This window comes from Brachyhypopomus gauderio, unplaced genomic scaffold (genome assembly GCF_052324685.1).
Source record: "Brachyhypopomus gauderio isolate BG-103 unplaced genomic scaffold, BGAUD_0.2 sc77, whole genome shotgun sequence".
In the NCBI taxonomy this organism is placed as follows: domain Eukaryota; kingdom Metazoa; phylum Chordata; class Actinopteri; order Gymnotiformes; family Hypopomidae; genus Brachyhypopomus; species Brachyhypopomus gauderio.
In genome coordinates this window covers 1,429,955-1,446,983 of record NW_027506898.1, presented here as the reverse complement: position 1 = coordinate 1,446,983, position 17,029 = coordinate 1,429,955, and the positions used below count along the sequence as shown (strand labels likewise).

General features: G+C 41.1%; 37 non-coding genes across 37 annotated transcripts; all 37 read left to right on the top strand.

Moving 5' to 3' along the window:
- The first annotated feature begins 815 nt into the window (after nucleotides 1–815).
- trnaq-uug (transfer RNA glutamine (anticodon UUG)) lies at nucleotides 816–887 on the top strand. Its single transcript has one exon. It is a non-coding gene; the product is annotated as a tRNA-Gln (tRNA).
- Nucleotides 888–1,114: 227 nt separating this feature from the next.
- On the top strand, nucleotides 1,115–1,186 carry trnaq-cug (transfer RNA glutamine (anticodon CUG)). The gene has a single exon. It is a non-coding gene; the product is annotated as a tRNA-Gln (tRNA).
- A 228-nt stretch (nucleotides 1,187–1,414) lies between these two features.
- Nucleotides 1,415–1,486, top strand: trnaq-cug (transfer RNA glutamine (anticodon CUG)). The gene has a single exon. It is a non-coding gene; the product is annotated as a tRNA-Gln (tRNA).
- A 395-nt stretch (nucleotides 1,487–1,881) lies between these two features.
- Nucleotides 1,882–1,953, top strand: trnaq-uug (transfer RNA glutamine (anticodon UUG)). Its single transcript has one exon. It is a non-coding gene; the product is annotated as a tRNA-Gln (tRNA).
- Nucleotides 1,954–2,480: 527 nt separating this feature from the next.
- trnaq-cug (transfer RNA glutamine (anticodon CUG)) lies at nucleotides 2,481–2,552 on the top strand. Its single transcript has one exon. It is a non-coding gene; the product is annotated as a tRNA-Gln (tRNA).
- Nucleotides 2,553–2,947: 395 nt separating this feature from the next.
- trnaq-uug (transfer RNA glutamine (anticodon UUG)) lies at nucleotides 2,948–3,019 on the top strand. Its single transcript has one exon. It is a non-coding gene; the product is annotated as a tRNA-Gln (tRNA).
- A 229-nt stretch (nucleotides 3,020–3,248) lies between these two features.
- trnaq-cug (transfer RNA glutamine (anticodon CUG)) lies at nucleotides 3,249–3,320 on the top strand. The gene has a single exon. It is a non-coding gene; the product is annotated as a tRNA-Gln (tRNA).
- Nucleotides 3,321–3,715: 395 nt separating this feature from the next.
- trnaq-uug (transfer RNA glutamine (anticodon UUG)) lies at nucleotides 3,716–3,787 on the top strand. Its single transcript has one exon. It is a non-coding gene; the product is annotated as a tRNA-Gln (tRNA).
- An 826-nt stretch (nucleotides 3,788–4,613) lies between these two features.
- trnaq-cug (transfer RNA glutamine (anticodon CUG)) lies at nucleotides 4,614–4,685 on the top strand. The gene has a single exon. It is a non-coding gene; the product is annotated as a tRNA-Gln (tRNA).
- Nucleotides 4,686–5,080: 395 nt separating this feature from the next.
- Nucleotides 5,081–5,152, top strand: trnaq-uug (transfer RNA glutamine (anticodon UUG)). Its single transcript has one exon. It is a non-coding gene; the product is annotated as a tRNA-Gln (tRNA).
- A 227-nt stretch (nucleotides 5,153–5,379) lies between these two features.
- On the top strand, nucleotides 5,380–5,451 carry trnaq-cug (transfer RNA glutamine (anticodon CUG)). The gene has a single exon. It is a non-coding gene; the product is annotated as a tRNA-Gln (tRNA).
- A 228-nt stretch (nucleotides 5,452–5,679) lies between these two features.
- Nucleotides 5,680–5,751, top strand: trnaq-cug (transfer RNA glutamine (anticodon CUG)). Its single transcript has one exon. It is a non-coding gene; the product is annotated as a tRNA-Gln (tRNA).
- Nucleotides 5,752–6,146: 395 nt separating this feature from the next.
- Nucleotides 6,147–6,218, top strand: trnaq-uug (transfer RNA glutamine (anticodon UUG)). The gene has a single exon. It is a non-coding gene; the product is annotated as a tRNA-Gln (tRNA).
- A 229-nt stretch (nucleotides 6,219–6,447) lies between these two features.
- trnaq-cug (transfer RNA glutamine (anticodon CUG)) lies at nucleotides 6,448–6,519 on the top strand. Its single transcript has one exon. It is a non-coding gene; the product is annotated as a tRNA-Gln (tRNA).
- Nucleotides 6,520–6,914: 395 nt separating this feature from the next.
- On the top strand, nucleotides 6,915–6,986 carry trnaq-uug (transfer RNA glutamine (anticodon UUG)). The gene has a single exon. It is a non-coding gene; the product is annotated as a tRNA-Gln (tRNA).
- A 227-nt stretch (nucleotides 6,987–7,213) lies between these two features.
- trnaq-cug (transfer RNA glutamine (anticodon CUG)) lies at nucleotides 7,214–7,285 on the top strand. Its single transcript has one exon. It is a non-coding gene; the product is annotated as a tRNA-Gln (tRNA).
- Nucleotides 7,286–7,513: 228 nt separating this feature from the next.
- On the top strand, nucleotides 7,514–7,585 carry trnaq-cug (transfer RNA glutamine (anticodon CUG)). Its single transcript has one exon. It is a non-coding gene; the product is annotated as a tRNA-Gln (tRNA).
- Nucleotides 7,586–7,980: 395 nt separating this feature from the next.
- trnaq-uug (transfer RNA glutamine (anticodon UUG)) lies at nucleotides 7,981–8,052 on the top strand. The gene has a single exon. It is a non-coding gene; the product is annotated as a tRNA-Gln (tRNA).
- A 227-nt stretch (nucleotides 8,053–8,279) lies between these two features.
- Nucleotides 8,280–8,351, top strand: trnaq-cug (transfer RNA glutamine (anticodon CUG)). The gene has a single exon. It is a non-coding gene; the product is annotated as a tRNA-Gln (tRNA).
- A 527-nt stretch (nucleotides 8,352–8,878) lies between these two features.
- trnaq-cug (transfer RNA glutamine (anticodon CUG)) lies at nucleotides 8,879–8,950 on the top strand. The gene has a single exon. It is a non-coding gene; the product is annotated as a tRNA-Gln (tRNA).
- A 395-nt stretch (nucleotides 8,951–9,345) lies between these two features.
- trnaq-uug (transfer RNA glutamine (anticodon UUG)) lies at nucleotides 9,346–9,417 on the top strand. Its single transcript has one exon. It is a non-coding gene; the product is annotated as a tRNA-Gln (tRNA).
- A 227-nt stretch (nucleotides 9,418–9,644) lies between these two features.
- trnaq-cug (transfer RNA glutamine (anticodon CUG)) lies at nucleotides 9,645–9,716 on the top strand. Its single transcript has one exon. It is a non-coding gene; the product is annotated as a tRNA-Gln (tRNA).
- Nucleotides 9,717–9,944: 228 nt separating this feature from the next.
- trnaq-cug (transfer RNA glutamine (anticodon CUG)) lies at nucleotides 9,945–10,016 on the top strand. Its single transcript has one exon. It is a non-coding gene; the product is annotated as a tRNA-Gln (tRNA).
- A 395-nt stretch (nucleotides 10,017–10,411) lies between these two features.
- trnaq-uug (transfer RNA glutamine (anticodon UUG)) lies at nucleotides 10,412–10,483 on the top strand. The gene has a single exon. It is a non-coding gene; the product is annotated as a tRNA-Gln (tRNA).
- A 227-nt stretch (nucleotides 10,484–10,710) lies between these two features.
- On the top strand, nucleotides 10,711–10,782 carry trnaq-cug (transfer RNA glutamine (anticodon CUG)). Its single transcript has one exon. It is a non-coding gene; the product is annotated as a tRNA-Gln (tRNA).
- A 527-nt stretch (nucleotides 10,783–11,309) lies between these two features.
- Nucleotides 11,310–11,381, top strand: trnaq-cug (transfer RNA glutamine (anticodon CUG)). Its single transcript has one exon. It is a non-coding gene; the product is annotated as a tRNA-Gln (tRNA).
- A 395-nt stretch (nucleotides 11,382–11,776) lies between these two features.
- trnaq-uug (transfer RNA glutamine (anticodon UUG)) lies at nucleotides 11,777–11,848 on the top strand. Its single transcript has one exon. It is a non-coding gene; the product is annotated as a tRNA-Gln (tRNA).
- Nucleotides 11,849–12,075: 227 nt separating this feature from the next.
- Nucleotides 12,076–12,147, top strand: trnaq-cug (transfer RNA glutamine (anticodon CUG)). Its single transcript has one exon. It is a non-coding gene; the product is annotated as a tRNA-Gln (tRNA).
- Nucleotides 12,148–12,375: 228 nt separating this feature from the next.
- On the top strand, nucleotides 12,376–12,447 carry trnaq-cug (transfer RNA glutamine (anticodon CUG)). The gene has a single exon. It is a non-coding gene; the product is annotated as a tRNA-Gln (tRNA).
- A 395-nt stretch (nucleotides 12,448–12,842) lies between these two features.
- On the top strand, nucleotides 12,843–12,914 carry trnaq-uug (transfer RNA glutamine (anticodon UUG)). The gene has a single exon. It is a non-coding gene; the product is annotated as a tRNA-Gln (tRNA).
- A 229-nt stretch (nucleotides 12,915–13,143) lies between these two features.
- On the top strand, nucleotides 13,144–13,215 carry trnaq-cug (transfer RNA glutamine (anticodon CUG)). Its single transcript has one exon. It is a non-coding gene; the product is annotated as a tRNA-Gln (tRNA).
- Nucleotides 13,216–13,610: 395 nt separating this feature from the next.
- On the top strand, nucleotides 13,611–13,682 carry trnaq-uug (transfer RNA glutamine (anticodon UUG)). Its single transcript has one exon. It is a non-coding gene; the product is annotated as a tRNA-Gln (tRNA).
- Nucleotides 13,683–14,508: 826 nt separating this feature from the next.
- trnaq-cug (transfer RNA glutamine (anticodon CUG)) lies at nucleotides 14,509–14,580 on the top strand. Its single transcript has one exon. It is a non-coding gene; the product is annotated as a tRNA-Gln (tRNA).
- Nucleotides 14,581–14,975: 395 nt separating this feature from the next.
- On the top strand, nucleotides 14,976–15,047 carry trnaq-uug (transfer RNA glutamine (anticodon UUG)). The gene has a single exon. It is a non-coding gene; the product is annotated as a tRNA-Gln (tRNA).
- A 229-nt stretch (nucleotides 15,048–15,276) lies between these two features.
- On the top strand, nucleotides 15,277–15,348 carry trnaq-cug (transfer RNA glutamine (anticodon CUG)). The gene has a single exon. It is a non-coding gene; the product is annotated as a tRNA-Gln (tRNA).
- Nucleotides 15,349–15,743: 395 nt separating this feature from the next.
- On the top strand, nucleotides 15,744–15,815 carry trnaq-uug (transfer RNA glutamine (anticodon UUG)). The gene has a single exon. It is a non-coding gene; the product is annotated as a tRNA-Gln (tRNA).
- An 826-nt stretch (nucleotides 15,816–16,641) lies between these two features.
- trnaq-cug (transfer RNA glutamine (anticodon CUG)) lies at nucleotides 16,642–16,713 on the top strand. The gene has a single exon. It is a non-coding gene; the product is annotated as a tRNA-Gln (tRNA).
- Nucleotides 16,714–17,029: the final 316 nt, after the last annotated feature.

Sequence of the window (17,029 nt, the reverse complement as noted above, 5' to 3'; positions counted from 1 at the left end):
ACTTGGTCTGTGAACCCAGCAAAACAAGACTCAGAAGTGTCTCATGTAGGTTCCATGGTGTAATGGTTAGCACTCTGGACTCTGAATCCAGCAATCCGAGTTCCACTCTCGGTGGAACCTTTCTGCTACATGCTCTTTATCTGGGATTGTACCAGCTTTCATTGTTGAAGACTACTGTAAACAGAAAGTGTCTTTCAGTTGACCAAATCGAATACCTCAACTAAATATCTTGTTGCTGGAAGTCCTTGTCTGTAGTTGTTGCAACTTGCATCCTCTCAAGACAAGTCACTTTGAGCTTAACTTGGTCTGTGAACCCAGCAAAACAGAAGAATCAGAACTTATCTTTTAGGTTCCATGGTGTAATGGTTAGCACTCTGGACTCTAAATCCAGCAATCTGAGTTCAACTCTCAGTGGAACCTTTTGATTCATTAGTGTTGATTCCAGCTTGCAGGTCTTTTCTCCATGCAAGCTCTATCACATGCTTGCGGTCTATATAATTCCAGCATATTTCATGAATTGTTTTCAGAATTTTTACATGCTTGTTCTTGTGGCAAACAGCTTTCTGATTATCCTAGAATTGGTGAAGTCATTTAAATCCAAATATGCTAGGGTCTCAGGACAGGATGTTTTGCTATGTGTTCAGCAAAACAGTATTCACAAAAGCTAATTTCTTTGGTTGCGTGATGCAGTAGTAAGCACAACAGACTCTGAAATCAACGGCAGAGAAGTTGGAAACCTATTTGCTGTTTCCATGGTGTTAGCATTCTGGACTCTGAATCCAGCAACTCATTTGCTAGAAACAACTTTTGCTGTGGGTTCCATGGTGTAATGGTCAGCACTCTGGACTTTGAATCCAGTGATCCGAGTTCGACTCTCGGTGGAACCTTTCTGCTACATGCTCTTTATCTGGGATTGTACCAGCTTTCATTGTTGAAGACTACTGTAAACAGAAAGTGTCTTTCAGTTGACCAAATCAAATACCTCAACTAATTATCTTGTTGCTGGAAGTCCTTGTCTGTAGTTGTTGCAACATGCATTCTCCCATGACAAGTCACTTTGAGCTTAACTTGGTCTGTGAACCCAGCAAAACAAGACTCAGAAGTGTCTCATGTAGGTTCCATGGTGTAATGGTTAGCACTCTGGACTCTGAATCCAGCAATCCGAGTTCGACTCTCGGTGGAACCTTTCTGCTACATGCTCTTTATCTGGGATTGTACCAGCTTTCATTGTTGAAGACTACTGTAAACAGAAAGTGTCTTTCAGTTGACCAAATCGAATACCTCAACTAAATATCTTGTTGCTGGAAGTCCTTGTCTGTAGTTGTTGCAACTTGCATCCTCTCAAGACAAGTCACTTTGAGCTTAACTTGGTCTGTGAACCCAGCAAAACAGAAGAATCAGAACTTATCTTTTAGGTTCCATGGTGTAATGGTTAGCACTCTGGACTCTGAATCCAGCAATCTGAGTTCAACTCTCAGTGGAACCTTTTGATTCATTAGTGTTGATTCCAGCTTGCAGGTCTTTTCTCCATGCAAGCTCTATCACATGCTTGCGGTCTTTATAATTCCAGCATATTTCATGAATTGTTTTCAGAATTTTTACATGCTTGTTCTTGTGGCAAACAGCTTTCTGATTATCCTAGAATTGGTGAAGTCATTTAAATCCAAATATGCTAGGGTCTCAGGACAGGATGTTTTGCTATGTGTTCAGCAAAACAGTATTCACAAAAGCTAATTTCTTTGGTTGCGTGATGCAGTAGTAAGCACAACAGACTCTGAAATCAACGGCAGAGAAGTTGGAAACCTATTTGCTGTTTCCATGGTGTTAGCATTCTGGACTCTGAATCCAGCAACTCATTTGCTAGAAACAACTTTTGCTGTGGGTTCCATGGTGTAATGGTCAGCACTCTGGACTTTGAATCCAGTGATCCGAGTTCGACTCTCGGTGGAACCTTTCTGCTACATGCTCTTTATCTGGGATTGTACCAGCTTTCATTGTTGAAGACTACTGTAAACAGAAAGTGTCTTTCAGTTGACCAAATCAAATACCTCTACTAATTATCTTGTTGCTGGAAGTCCTTGTCTGTAGTTGTTGCAACCTGCATTCTCCCATGACAAGTCACTTTGAGCTTAACTTGGTCTGTGAACCGAGCAAAACAAGACTCAGAAGTGTCTAAAGTAGGTTCCATGGTGTAATGGTTAGCACTCTGGACTCTGAATCCAGCAATCTGAGTTCGACTCTCGGTGGAACCTTTCTGCTACATGCTCTTTATCTGGGATTGTACCAGCTTTCGTTGTTGAAGACTAGTGTAAACAGAAAGTGTCTTTCAGTTGACCAAATCGAATACCTCAACTAAATATCTTGTTGCTGGAAGTCCTTGTCTGTAGTTGTTGCAACTTGCATCCTCTCAAGACAAGTCACTTTGAGCTTAACTTGGTCTGTGAACCCAGCAAAACAGAAGAATCAGAACTTATCTTTTAGGTTCCATGGTGTAATGGTTAGCACTCTGGACTCTGAATCCAGCAATCTGAGTTCAACTCTCAGTGGAACCTTTTGATTCATTAGTGTTGATTCCAGCTTGCAGGTCTTTTCTCCATGCAAGCTCTATCACATGCTTGCGGTCTATATAATTCCAGCATATTTCATGAATTGTTTTCAGAATTTTTACATGCTTGTTCTTGTGGCAAACAGCTTTCTGATTATCCTAGAATTGGTGAAGTCATTTAAATCCAAATATGCTAGGGTCTCAGGACAGGATGTTTTGCTATGTGTTCAGCAAAACAGTATTCACAAAAGCTAATTTCTTTGGTTGCGTGATGCAGTAGTAAGCACAACAGACTCTGAAATCAACGGCAGAGAAGTTGGAAACCTATTTGCTGTTTCCATGGTGTTAGCATTCTGGACTCTGAATCCAGCAACTCATTTGCTAGAAACAACTTTTGCTGTGGGTTCCATGGTGTAATGGTCAGCACTCTGGACTTTGAATCCAGTGATCCGAGTTCGACTCTCGGTGGAACCTTTCTGCTACATGCTCTTTATCTGGGATTGTACCAGCTTTCATTGTTGAACACTACTGTAAACAGAAAGTGTCTTTCAGTTGACCAAATCGAATACCTCAACTAAATATCTTGTTCGCTGGAAGTCCTTGTCTGTAGTTGTTGCAACTTGCATCCTCTCAAGACAAGTCACTTTGAGCATAACTTGGTCTGTGAACCCAGCAAAACAGAAGAATCAGAACTTATCCTTTAGGTTCCATGGTGTAATGGTTAGCACTCTGGACTCTGAATCCAGCAATCTGAGTTCAACTCTCAGTGGAACCTTTTGATTCATTAGTGTTGATTCCAGCTTGCAGGTCTTTTCTCCATGCAAGCTCTATCACATGCTTGCGGTCTATATAATTCCAGCATATTTCATGAATTGTTTTCAGAATTTTTACATGCTTGTTCTTGTGGCAAACAGCTTTCTGATTATCCTAGAATTGGTGAAGTCATTTAAATCCAAATATGCTAGGGTCTCAGGACAGGATGTTTTGCTATGTGTTCAGCAAAACAGTATTCACAAAAGCTAATTTCTTTGGTTGCGTGATGCAGTAGTAAGCACAACAGACTCTGAAATCAACGGCAGAGAAGTTGGAAACCTATTTGCTGTTTCCATGGTGTTAGCATTCTGGACTCTGAATCCAGCAACTCATTTGCTAGAAACAACTTTTGCTGTGGGTTCCATGGTGTAATGGTCAGCACTCTGGACTTTGAATCCAGTGATCCGAGTTCGACTCTCGGTGGAACCTTTCTGCTACATGCTCTTTATCTGGGATTGTACCAGCTTTCATTGTTGAAGACTACTGTAAACAGAAAGTGTCTTTCAGTTGACCAAATCAAATACCTCTACTAATTATCTTGTTGCTGGAAGTCCTTGTCTGTAGTTGTTGCAACCTGCATTCTCCCATGACAAGTCACTTTGAGCTTAACTTGGTCTGTGAACCCAGCAAAACAAGACTCAGAAATGTCTAATGTAGGTTCCATGGTGTAATGGTTAGCACTCTGGACTCTGAATCCAGCAATCCGAGTTCGACTCTCCGTGGAACCTTTCTGCTACATGCTCTTTATCTGGGGTTGTACCAGCTTTCGTTGTTGAAGACTAGTGTAAACAGAAAGTGTCTTTCATTTGACCAAATCAAATACCTCAACTAATTATCTTGTTGCTGGAAGTCCTTGTCTGTAGTTGTTGCAACATGCATTCTCCCATGACAAGTCACTTTGAGCTTAACTTGGTCTGTGAACCCAGCAAAACAAGACTCAGAAGTGTCTCATGTAGGTTCCATGGTGTAATGGTTAGCACTCTGGACTCTGAATCCAGCAATCTGAGTTCGACTCTCGGTGGAACCTTTCTGCTACATGCTCTTTATCTGGGATTGTACCAGCTTTCATTGTTGAAGACTACTGTAAACAGAAAGTGTCTTTCAGTTGACCAAATCGAATACCTCAACTAAATATCTTGTTGCTGGAAGTCCTTGTCTGTAGTTGTTGCAACTTGCATCCTCTCAAGACAAGTCACTTTGAGCTTAACTTGGTCTGTGAACCCAGCAAAACAGAAGAATCAGAACTTATCTTTTAGGTTCCATGGTGTAATGGTTAGCACTCTGGACTCTGAATCCAGCAATCTGAGTTCAACTCTCAGTGGAACCTTTTGATTCATTAGTGTTGATTCCAGCTTGCAGGTCTTTTCTCCATGCAAGCTCTATCACATGCTTGCGGTCTATATAATTCCAGCATATTTCATGAATTGTTTTCAGAGTTTTTACATGCTTGTTCTTGTGGCAAACAGCTTTCTGATTATCCTAGAATTGGTGAAGTCATTTAAATCCAAATATGCTAGGGTCTCAGGACAGGATGTTTTGCTATGTGTTCAGCAAAACAGTATTCACAAAAGCTAATTTCTTTGGTTGCGTGATGCAGTAGTAAGCACAACAGACTCTGAAATCAACGGCAGAGAAGTTGGAAACCTATTTGCTGTTTCCATGGTGTTAGCATTCTGGACTCTGAATCCAGCAACTCATTTGCTAGAAACAACTTTTGCTGTGGGTTCCATGGTGTAATGGTCAGCACTCTGGACTTTGAATCCAGTGATCCGAGTTCGACTCTCGGTGGAACCTTTCTGCTACATGCTCTTTATCTGGGATTGTACCAGCTTTCATTGTTGAAGACTACTGTAAACAGAAAGTGTCTTTCAGTTGACCAAATCAAATACCTCAACTAATTATCTTGTTGCTGGAAGTCCTTGTCTGTAGTTGTTGCAACATGCATTCTCCCATGACAAGTCACTTTGAGCTTAACTTGGTCTGTGAACCCAGCAAAACAAGACTCAGAAGTGTCTCATGTAGGTTCCATGGTGTAATGGTTAGCACTCTGGACTCTGAATCCAGCAATCCGAGTTCGACTCTCGGTGGAACCTTTCTGCTACATGCTCTTTATCTGGGATTGTACCAGCTTTCATTGTTGAAGACTACTGTAAACTGAAAGTGTCTTTCAGTTGACCAAATCGAATACCTCAACTAAATATCTTGTTGCTGGAAGTCCTTGTCTGTAGTTGTTGCAACTTGCATCCTCTCAAGACAAGTCACTTTGAGCTTAACTTGGTCTGTGAACCCAGCAAAACAGAAGAATCAGAACTTATCTTTTAGGTTCCATGGTGTAATGGTTAGCACTCTGGACTCTGAATCCAGCAATCTGAGTTCAACTCTCAGTGGAACCTTTTGATTCATTAGTGTTGATTCCAGCTTGCAGGTCTTTTCTCCATGCAAGCTCTATCACATGCTTGCGGTCTATATAATTCCAGCATATTTCATGAATTGTTTTCAGAATTTTTACATGCTTGTTCTTGTGGCAAACAGCTTTCTGATTATCCTAGAATTGGTGAAGTCATTTAAATCCAAATATGCTAGGGTCTCAGGACAGGATGTTTTGCTATGTGTTCAGCAAAACAGTATTCACAAAAGCTAATTTCTTTGGTTGCGTGATGCAGTAGTAAGCACAACAGACTCTGAAATCAACGGCAGAGAAGTTGGAAACCTATTTGCTGTTTCCATGGTGTTAGCATTCTGGACTCTGAATCCAGCAACTCATTTGCTAGAAACAACTTTTGCTGTGGGTTCCATGGTGTAATGGTCAGCACTCTGGACTTTGAATCCAGTGATCCGAGTTCGACTCTCGGTGGAACCTTTCTGCTACATGCTCTTTATCTGGGATTGTACCAGCTTTCATTGTTGAACACTACTGTAAACAGAAAGTGTCTTTCAGTTGACCAAATCGAATACCTCAACTAAATATCTTGTTCGCTGGAAGTCCTTGTCTGTAGTTGTTGCAACTTGCATCCTCTCAAGACAAGTCACTTTGAGCATAACTTGGTCTGTGAACCCAGCAAAACAGAAGAATCAGAACTTATCCTTTAGGTTCCATGGTGTAATGGTTAGCACTCTGGACTCTGAATCCAGCAATCTGAGTTCAACTCTCAGTGGAACCTTTTGATTCATTAGTGTTGATTCCAGCTTGCAGGTCTTTTCTCCATGCAAGCTCTATCACATGCTTGCGGTCTATATAATTCCAGCATATTTCATGAATTGTTTTCAGAATTTTTACATGCTTGTTCTTGTGGCAAACAGCTTTCTGATTATCCTAGAATTGGTGAAGTCATTTAAATCCAAATATGCTAGGGTCTCAGGACAGGATGTTTTGCTATGTGTTCAGCAAAACAGTATTCACAAAAGCTAATTTCTTTGGTTGCGTGATGCAGTAGTAAGCACAACAGGCTCTGAAATCAACGGCAGAGAAGTTGGAAACCTATTTGCTGTTTCCATGGTGTTAGCATTCTGGACTCTGAATCCAGCAACTCATTTGCTAGAAACAACTTTTGCTGTGGGTTCCATGGTGTAATGGTCAGCACTCTGGACTTTGAATCCAGTGATCCGAGTTCGACTCTCGGTGGAACCTTTCTGCTACATGCTCTTTATCTGGGATTGTACCAGCTTTCATTGTTGAAGACTACTGTAAACAGAAAGTGTCTTTCAGTTGACCAAATCAAATACCTCAACTAATTATCTTGTTGCTGGAAGTCCTTGTCTGTAGTTGTTGCAACATGCATTCTCCCATGACAAGTCACTTTGAGCTTAACTTGGTCTGTGAACCCAGCAAAACAAGACTCAGAAGTGTCTCATGTAGGTTCCATGGTGTAATGGTTAGCACTCTGGACTCTGAATCCAGCAATCCGAGTTCGACTCTCGGTGGAACCTTTCTGCTACATGCTCTTTATCTGGGATTGTACCAGCTTTCATTGTTGAAGACTACTGTAAACAGAAAGTGTCTTTCAGTTGACCAAATCGAATACCTCAACTAAATATCTTGTTGCTGGAAGTCCTTGTCTGTAGTTGTTGCAACTTGCATCCTCTCAAGACAAGTCACTTTGAGCTTAACTTGGTCTGTGAACCCAGCAAAACAGAAGAATCAGAACTTATCTTTTAGGTTCCATGGTGTAATGGTTAGCACTCTGGACTCTGAATCCAGCAATCTGAGTTCAACTCTCAGTGGAACCTTTTGATTCATTAGTGTTGATTCCAGCTTGCAGGTCTTTTCTCCATGCAAGCTCTATCACATGCTTGCGGTCTATATAATTCCAGCATATTTCATGAATTGTTTTCAGAATTTTTACATGCTTGTTCTTGTGGCAAACAGCTTTCTGATTATCCTAGAATTGGTGAAGTCATTTAAATCCAAATATGCTAGGGTCTCAGGACAGGATGTTTTGCTATGTGTTCAGCAAAACAGTATTCACAAAAGCTAATTTCTTTGGTTGCGTGATGCAGTAGTAAGCACAACAGACTCTGAAATCAACGGCAGAGAAGTTGGAAACCTATTTGCTGTTTCCATGGTGTTAGCATTCTGGACTCTGAATCCAGCAACTCATTTGCTAGAAACAACTTTTGCTGTGGGTTCCATGGTGTAATGGTCAGCACTCTGGACTTTGAATCCAGTGATCCGAGTTCAACTCTCGGTGGAACCTTTCTGCTACATGCTCTTTATCTGGGATTGTACCAGCTTTCATTGTTGAAGACTACTGTAAACAGAAAGTGTCTTTCAGTTGACCAAATCAAATACCTCTACTAATTATCTTGTTGCTGGAAGTCCTTGTCTGTAGTTGTTGCAACCTGCATTCTCCCATGACAAGTCACTTTGAGCTTAACTTGGTCTGTGAACCCAGCAAAACAAGACTCAGAAATGTCTAATGTAGGTTCCATGGTGTAATGGTTAGCACTCTGGACTCTGAATCCAGCAATCCGAGTTCGACTCTCGGTGGAACCTTTCTGCTACATGCTCTTTATCTGGGGTTGTACCAGCTTTCGTTGTTGAAGACTAGTGTAAACAGAAAGTGTCTTTCATTTGACCAAATCAAATACCTCAACTAATTATCTTGTTGCTGGAAGTCCTTGTCTGTAGTTGTTGCAACATGCATTCTCCCATGACAAGTCACTTTGAGCTTAACTTGGTCTGTGAACCCAGCAAAACAAGACTCAGAAGTGTCTCATGTAGGTTCCATGGTGTAATGGTTAGCACTCTGGACTCTGAATCCAGCAATCTGAGTTCGACTCTCGGTGGAACCTTTCTGCTACATGCTCTTTATCTGGGATTGTACCAGCTTTCATTGTTGAAGACTACTGTAAACAGAAAGTGTCTTTCAGTTGACCAAATCGAATACCTCAACTAAATATCTTGTTGCTGGAAGTCCTTGTCTGTAGTTGTTGCAACTTGCATCCTCTCAAGACAAGTCACTTTGAGCTTAACTTGGTCTGTGAACCCAGCAAAACAGAAGAATCAGAACTTATCTTTTAGGTTCCATGGTGTAATGGTTAGCACTCTGGACTCTGAATCCAGCAATCTGAGTTCAACTCTCAGTGGAACCTTTTGATTCATTAGTGTTGATTCCAGCTTGCAGGTCTTTTCTCCATGCAAGCTCTATCACATGCTTGCGGTCTATATAATTCCAGCATATTTCATGAATTGTTTTCAGAGTTTTTACATGCTTGTTCTTGTGGCAAACAGCTTTCTGATTATCCTAGAATTGGTGAAGTCATTTAAATCCAAATATGCTAGGGTCTCAGGACAGGATGTTTTGCTATGTGTTCAGCAAAACAGTATTCACAAAAGCTAATTTCTTTGGTTGCGTGATGCAGTAGTAAGCACAACAGACTCTGAAATCAACGGCAGAGAAGTTGGAAACCTATTTGCTGTTTCCATGGTGTTAGCATTCTGGACTCTGAATCCAGCAACTCATTTGCTAGAAACAACTTTTGCTGTGGGTTCCATGGTGTAATGGTCAGCACTCTGGACTTTGAATCCAGTGATCCGAGTTCGACTCTCGGTGGAACCTTTCTGCTACATGCTCTTTATCTGGGATTGTACCAGCTTTCATTGTTGAAGACTACTGTAAACAGAAAGTGTCTTTCAGTTGACCAAATCAAATACCTCAACTAATTATCTTGTTGCTGGAAGTCCTTGTCTGTAGTTGTTGCAACATGCATTCTCCCATGACAAGTCACTTTGAGCTTAACTTGGTCTGTGAACCCAGCAAAACAAGACTCAGAAGTGTCTCATGTAGGTTCCATGGTGTAATGGTTAGCACTCTGGACTCTGAATCCAGCAATCCGAGTTCGACTCTCGGTGGAACCTTTCTGCTACATGCTCTTTATCTGGGATTGTACCAGCTTTCATTGTTGAAGACTACTGTAAACAGAAAGTGTCTTTCAGTTGACCAAATCGAATACCTCAACTAAATATCTTGTTGCTGGAAGTCCTTGTCTGTAGTTGTTGCAACTTGCATCCTCTCAAGACAAGTCACTTTGAGCTTAACTTGGTCTGTGAACCCAGCAAAACAGAAGAATCAGAACTTATCTTTTAGGTTCCATGGTGTAATGGTTAGCACTCTGGACTCTGAATCCAGCAATCTGAGTTCAACTCTCAGTGGAACCTTTTGATTCATTAGTGTTGATTCCAGCTTGCAGGTCTTTTCTCCATGCAAGCTCTATCACATGCTTGCGGTCTATATAATTCCAGCATATTTCATGAATTGTTTTCAGAATTTTTACATGCTTGTTCTTGTGGCAAACAGCTTTCTGATTATCCTAGAATTGGTGAAGTCATTTAAATCCAAATATGCTAGGGTCTCAGGACAGGATGTTTTGCTATGTGTTCAGCAAAACAGTATTCACAAAAGCTAATTTCTTTGGTTGCGTGATGCAGTAGTAAGCACAACAGACTCTGAAATCAACGGCAGAGAAGTTGGAAACCTATTTGCTGTTTCCATGGTGTTAGCATTCTGGACTCTGAATCCAGCAACTCATTTGCTAGAAACAACTTTTGCTGTGGGTTCCATGGTGTAATGGTCAGCACTCTGGACTTTGAATCCAGTGATCCGAGTTCAACTCTCGGTGGAACCTTTCTGCTACATGCTCTTTATCTGGGATTGTACCAGCTTTCATTGTTGAAGACTACTGTAAACAGAAAGTGTCTTTCAGTTGACCAAATCAAATACCTCTACTAATTATCTTGTTGCTGGAAGTCCTTGTCTGTAGTTGTTGCAACCTGCATTCTCCCATGACAAGTCACTTTGAGCTTAACTTGGTCTGTGAACCCAGCAAAACAAGACTCAGAAATGTCTAATGTAGGTTCCATGGTGTAATGGTTAGCACTCTGGACTCTGAATCCAGCAATCCGAGTTCGACTCTCGGTGGAACCTTTCTGCTACATGCTCTTTATCTGGGGTTGTACCAGCTTTCGTTGTTGAAGACTAGTGTAAACAGAAAGTGTCTTTCATTTGACCAAATCAAATACCTCAACTAATTATCTTGTTGCTGGAAGTCCTTGTCTGTAGTTGTTGCAACATGCATTCTCCCATGACAAGTCACTTTGAGCTTAACTTGGTCTGTGAACCCAGCAAAACAAGACTCAGAAGTGTCTCATGTAGGTTCCATGGTGTAATGGTTAGCACTCTGGACTCTGAATCCAGCAATCTGAGTTCGACTCTCGGTGGAACCTTTCTGCTACATGCTCTTTATCTGGGATTGTACCAGCTTTCATTGTTGAAGACTACTGTAAACAGAAAGTGTCTTTCAGTTGACCAAATCGAATACCTCAACTAAATATCTTGTTGCTGGAAGTCCTTGTCTGTAGTTGTTGCAACTTGCATCCTCTCAAGACAAGTCACTTTGAGCTTAACTTGGTCTGTGAACCCAGCAAAACAGAAGAATCAGAACTTATCTTTTAGGTTCCATGGTGTAATGGTTAGCACTCTGGACTCTGAATCCAGCAATCTGAGTTCAACTCTCAGTGGAACCTTTTGATTCATTAGTGTTGATTCCAGCTTGCAGGTCTTTTCTCCATGCAAGCTCTATCACATGCTTGCGGTCTATATAATTCCAGCATATTTCATGAATTGTTTTCAGAGTTTTTACATGCTTGTTCTTGTGGCAAACAGCTTTCTGATTATCCTAGAATTGGTGAAGTCATTTAAATCCAAATATGCTAGGGTCTCAGGACAGGATGTTTTGCTATGTGTTCAGCAAAACAGTATTCACAAAAGCTAATTTCTTTGGTTGCGTGATGCAGTAGTAAGCACAACAGACTCTGAAATCAACGGCAGAGAAGTTGGAAACCTATTTGCTGTTTCCATGGTGTTAGCATTCTGGACTCTGAATCCAGCAACTCATTTGCTAGAAACAACTTTTGCTGTGGGTTCCATGGTGTAATGGTCAGCACTCTGGACTTTGAATCCAGTGATCCGAGTTCGACTCTCGGTGGAACCTTTCTGCTACATGCTCTTTATCTGGGATTGTACCAGCTTTCATTGTTGAAGACTACTGTAAACAGAAAGTGTCTTTCAGTTGACCAAATCAAATACCTCAACTAATTATCTTGTTGCTGGAAGTCCTTGTCTGTAGTTGTTGCAACATGCATTCTCCCATGACAAGTCACTTTGAGCTTAACTTGGTCTGTGAACCCAGCAAAACAAGACTCAGAAGTGTCTCATGTAGGTTCCATGGTGTAATGGTTAGCACTCTGGACTCTGAATCCAGCAATCCGAGTTCGACTCTCGGTGGAACCTTTCTGCTACATGCTCTTTATCTGGGATTGTACCAGCTTTCATTGTTGAAGACTACTGTAAACTGAAAGTGTCTTTCAGTTGACCAAATCGAATACCTCAACTAAATATCTTGTTGCTGGAAGTCCTTGTCTGTAGTTGTTGCAACTTGCATCCTCTCAAGACAAGTCACTTTGAGCTTAACTTGGTCTGTGAACCCAGCAAAACAGAAGAATCAGAACTTATCTTTTAGGTTCCATGGTGTAATGGTTAGCACTCTGGACTCTGAATCCAGCAATCTGAGTTCAACTCTCAGTGGAACCTTTTGATTCATTAGTGTTGATTCCAGCTTGCAGGTCTTTTCTCCATGCAAGCTCTATCACATGCTTGCGGTCTATATAATTCCAGCATATTTCATGAATTGTTTTCAGAATTTTTACATGCTTGTTCTTGTGGCAAACAGCTTTCTGATTATCCTAGAATTGGTGAAGTCATTTAAATCCAAATATGCTAGGGTCTCAGGACAGGATGTTTTGCTATGTGTTCAGCAAAACAGTATTCACAAAAGCTAATTTCTTTGGTTGCGTGATGCAGTAGTAAGCACAACAGACTCTGAAATCAACGGCAGAGAAGTTGGAAACCTATTTGCTGTTTCCATGGTGTTAGCATTCTGGACTCTGAATCCAGCAACTCATTTGCTAGAAACAACTTTTGCTGTGGGTTCCATGGTGTAATGGTCAGCACTCTGGACTTTGAATCCAGTGATCCGAGTTCGACTCTCGGTGGAACCTTTCTGCTACATGCTCTTTATCTGGGATTGTACCAGCTTTCATTGTTGAACACTACTGTAAACAGAAAGTGTCTTTCAGTTGACCAAATCGAATACCTCAACTAAATATCTTGTTCGCTGGAAGTCCTTGTCTGTAGTTGTTGCAACTTGCATCCTCTCAAGACAAGTCACTTTGAGCATAACTTGGTCTGTGAACCCAGCAAAACAGAAGAATCAGAACTTATCCTTTAGGTTCCATGGTGTAATGGTTAGCACTCTGGACTCTGAATCCAGCAATCTGAGTTCAACTCTCAGTGGAACCTTTTGATTCATTAGTGTTGATTCCAGCTTGCAGGTCTTTTCTCCATGCAAGCTCTATCACATGCTTGCGGTCTATATAATTCCAGCATATTTCATGAATTGTTTTCAGAATTTTTACATGCTTGTTCTTGTGGCAAACAGCTTTCTGATTATCCTAGAATTGGTGAAGTCATTTAAATCCAAATATGCTAGGGTCTCAGGACAGGATGTTTTGCTATGTGTTCAGCAAAACAGTATTCACAAAAGCTAATTTCTTTGGTTGCGTGATGCAGTAGTAAGCACAACAGACTCTGAAATCAACGGCAGAGAAGTTGGAAACCTATTTGCTGTTTCCATGGTGTTAGCATTCTGGACTCTGAATCCAGCAACTCATTTGCTAGAAACAACTTTTGCTGTGGGTTCCATGGTGTAATGGTCAGCACTCTGGACTTTGAATCCAGTGATCCGAGTTCGACTCTCGGTGGAACCTTTCTGCTACATGCTCTTTATCTGGGATTGTACCAGCTTTCATTGTTGAAGACTACTGTAAACAGAAAGTGTCTTTCAGTTGACCAAATCAAATACCTCTACTAATTATCTTGTTGCTGGAAGTCCTTGTCTGTAGTTGTTGCAACCTGCATTCTCCCATGACAAGTCACTTTGAGCTTAACTTGGTCTGTGAACCCAGCAAAACAAGACTCAGAAATGTCTAATGTAGGTTCCATGGTGTAATGGTTAGCACTCTGGACTCTGAATCCAGCAATCCGAGTTCGACTCTCCGTGGAACCTTTCTGCTACATGCTCTTTATCTGGGGTTGTACCAGCTTTCGTTGTTGAAGACTAGTGTAAACAGAAAGTGTCTTTCATTTGACCAAATCAAATACCTCAACTAATTATCTTGTTGCTGGAAGTCCTTGTCTGTAGTTGTTGCAACATGCATTCTCCCATGACAAGTCACTTTGAGCTTAACTTGGTCTGTGAACCCAGCAAAACAAGACTCAGAAGTGTCTCATGTAGGTTCCATGGTGTAATGGTTAGCACTCTGGACTCTGAATCCAGCAATCTGAGTTCGACTCTCGGTGGAACCTTTCTGCTACATGCTCTTTATCTGGGATTGTACCAGCTTTCATTGTTGAAGACTACTGTAAACAGAAAGTGTCTTTCAGTTGACCAAATCGAATACCTCAACTAAATATCTTGTTGCTGGAAGTCCTTGTCTGTAGTTGTTGCAACTTGCATCCTCTCAAGACAAGTCACTTTGAGCTTAACTTGGTCTGTGAACCCAGCAAAACAGAAGAATCAGAACTTATCTTTTAGGTTCCATGGTGTAATGGTTAGCACTCTGGACTCTGAATCCAGCAATCTGAGTTCAATTCTCAGTGGAACCTTTTGATTCATTAGTGTTGATTCCAGCTTGCAGGTCTTTTCTCCATGCAAGCTCTATCACATGCTTGCGGTCTATATAATTCCAGCATATTTCATGAATTGTTTTCAGAATTTTTACATGCTTGTTCTTGTGGCAAACAGCTTTCTGATTATCCTAGAATTGGTGAAGTCATTTAAATCCAAATATGCTAGGGTCTCAGGACAGGATGTTTTGCTATGTGTTCAGCAAAACAGTATTCACAAAAGCTAATTTCTTTGGTTGCGTGATGCAGTAGTAAGCACAACAGACTCTGAAATCAACGGCAGAGAAGTTGGAAACCTATTTGCTGTTTCCATGGTGTTAGCATTCTGGACTCTGAATCCAGCAACTCATTTGCTAGAAACAACTTTTGCTGTGGGTTCCATGGTGTAATGGTCAGCACTCTGGACTTTGAATCCAGTGATCCGAGTTCGACTCTCGGTGGAACCTTTCTGCTACATGCTCTTTATCTGGGATTGTACCAGCTTTCATTGTTGAACACTACTGTAAACAGAAAGTGTCTTTCAGTTGACCAAATCGAATACCTCAACTAAATATCTTGTTCGCTGGAAGTCCTTGTCTGTAGTTGTTGCAACTTGCATCCTCTCAAGACAAGTCACTTTGAGCATAACTTGGTCTGTGAACCCAGCAAAACAGAAGAATCAGAACTTATCCTTTAGGTTCCATGGTGTAATGGTTAGCACTCTGGACTCTGAATCCAGCAATCTGAGTTCAACTCTCAGTGGAACCTTTTGATTCATTAGTGTTGATTCCAGCTTGCAGGTCTTTTCTCCATGCAAGCTCTATCACATGCTTGCGGTCTATATAATTCCAGCATATTTCATGAATTGTTTTCAGAATTTTTACATGCTTGTTCTTGTGGCAAACAGCTTTCTGATTATCCTAGAATTGGTGAAGTCATTTAAATCCAAATATGCTAGGGTCTCAGGACAGGATGTTTTGCTATGTGTTCAGCAAAACAGTATTCACAAAAGCTAATTTCTTTGGTTGCGTGATGCAGTAGTAAGCACAACAGACTCTGAAATCAACGGCAGAGAAGTTGGAAACCTATTTGCTGTTTCCATGGTGTTAGCATTCTGGACTCTGAATCCAGCAACTCATTTGCTAGAAACAACTTTTGCTGTGGGTTCCATGGTGTAATGGTCAGCACTCTGGACTTTGAATCCAGTGATCCGAGTTCGACTCTCGGTGGAACCTTTCTGCTACATGCTCTTTATCTGGGATTGTACCAGCTTTCATTGTTGAAGACTACTGTAAACAGAAAGTGTCTTTCAGTTGACCAAATCAAATACCTCTACTAATTATCTTGTTGCTGGAAGTCCTTGTCTGTAGTTGTTGCAACCTCCATTCTCCCATGACAAGTCACTTTGAGCTTAACTTGGTCTGTGAACCCAGCAAAACAAGACTCAGAAATGTCTAATGTAGGTTCCATGGTGTAATGGTTAGCACTCTGGACTCTGAATCCAGCAATCCGAGTTCGACTCTCCGTGGAACCTTTCTGCTACATGCTCTTTATCTGGGGTTGTACCAGCTTTCGTTGTTGAAGACTAGTGTAAACAGAAAGTGTCTTTCATTTGACCAAATCAAATACCTCAACTAATTATCTTGTTGCTGGAAGTCCTTGTCTGTAGTTGTTGCAACATGCATTCTCCCATGACAAGTCACTTTGAGCTTAACTTGGTCTGTGAACCCAGCAAAACAAGACTCAGAAGTGTCTCATGTAGGTTCCATGGTGTAATGGTTAGCACTCTGGACTCTGAATCCAGCAATCTGAGTTCGACTCTCGGTGGAACCTTTCTGCTACATGCTCTTTATCTGGGATTGTACCAGCTTTCATTGTTGAAGACTACTGTAAACAGAAAGTGTCTTTCAGTTGACCAAATCGAATACCTCAACTAAATATCTTGTTGCTGGAAGTCCTTGTCTGTAGTTGTTGCAACTTGCATCCTCTCAAGACAAGTCACTTTGAGCTTAACTTGGTCTGTGAACCCAGCAAAACAGAAGAATCAGAACTTATCTTTTAGGTTCCATGGTGTAATGGTTAGCACTCTGGACTCTGAATCCAGCAATCTGAGTTCAACTCTCAGTGGAACCTTTTGATTCATTAGTGTTGATTCCAGCTTGCAGGTCTTTTCTCCATGCAAGCTCTATCACATGCTTGCGGTCTATATAATTCCAGCATATTTCATGAATTGTTTTCAGAGTTTTTACATGCTTGTTCTTGTGGCAAACAGCTTTCTGATTATCCTAGAATTGGTGAAGTCATTTAAATCCAAATATGCTAGGGTCTCAGGACAGGATGTTTTGCTATGTGTTCAGCAAAACAGTATTCACAAAAGCTAATTTCTTTGGTTGCGTGATGCAGTAGTAAGCACAACAGACTCTGAAATCAACGGCAGAGAAGTTGGAAA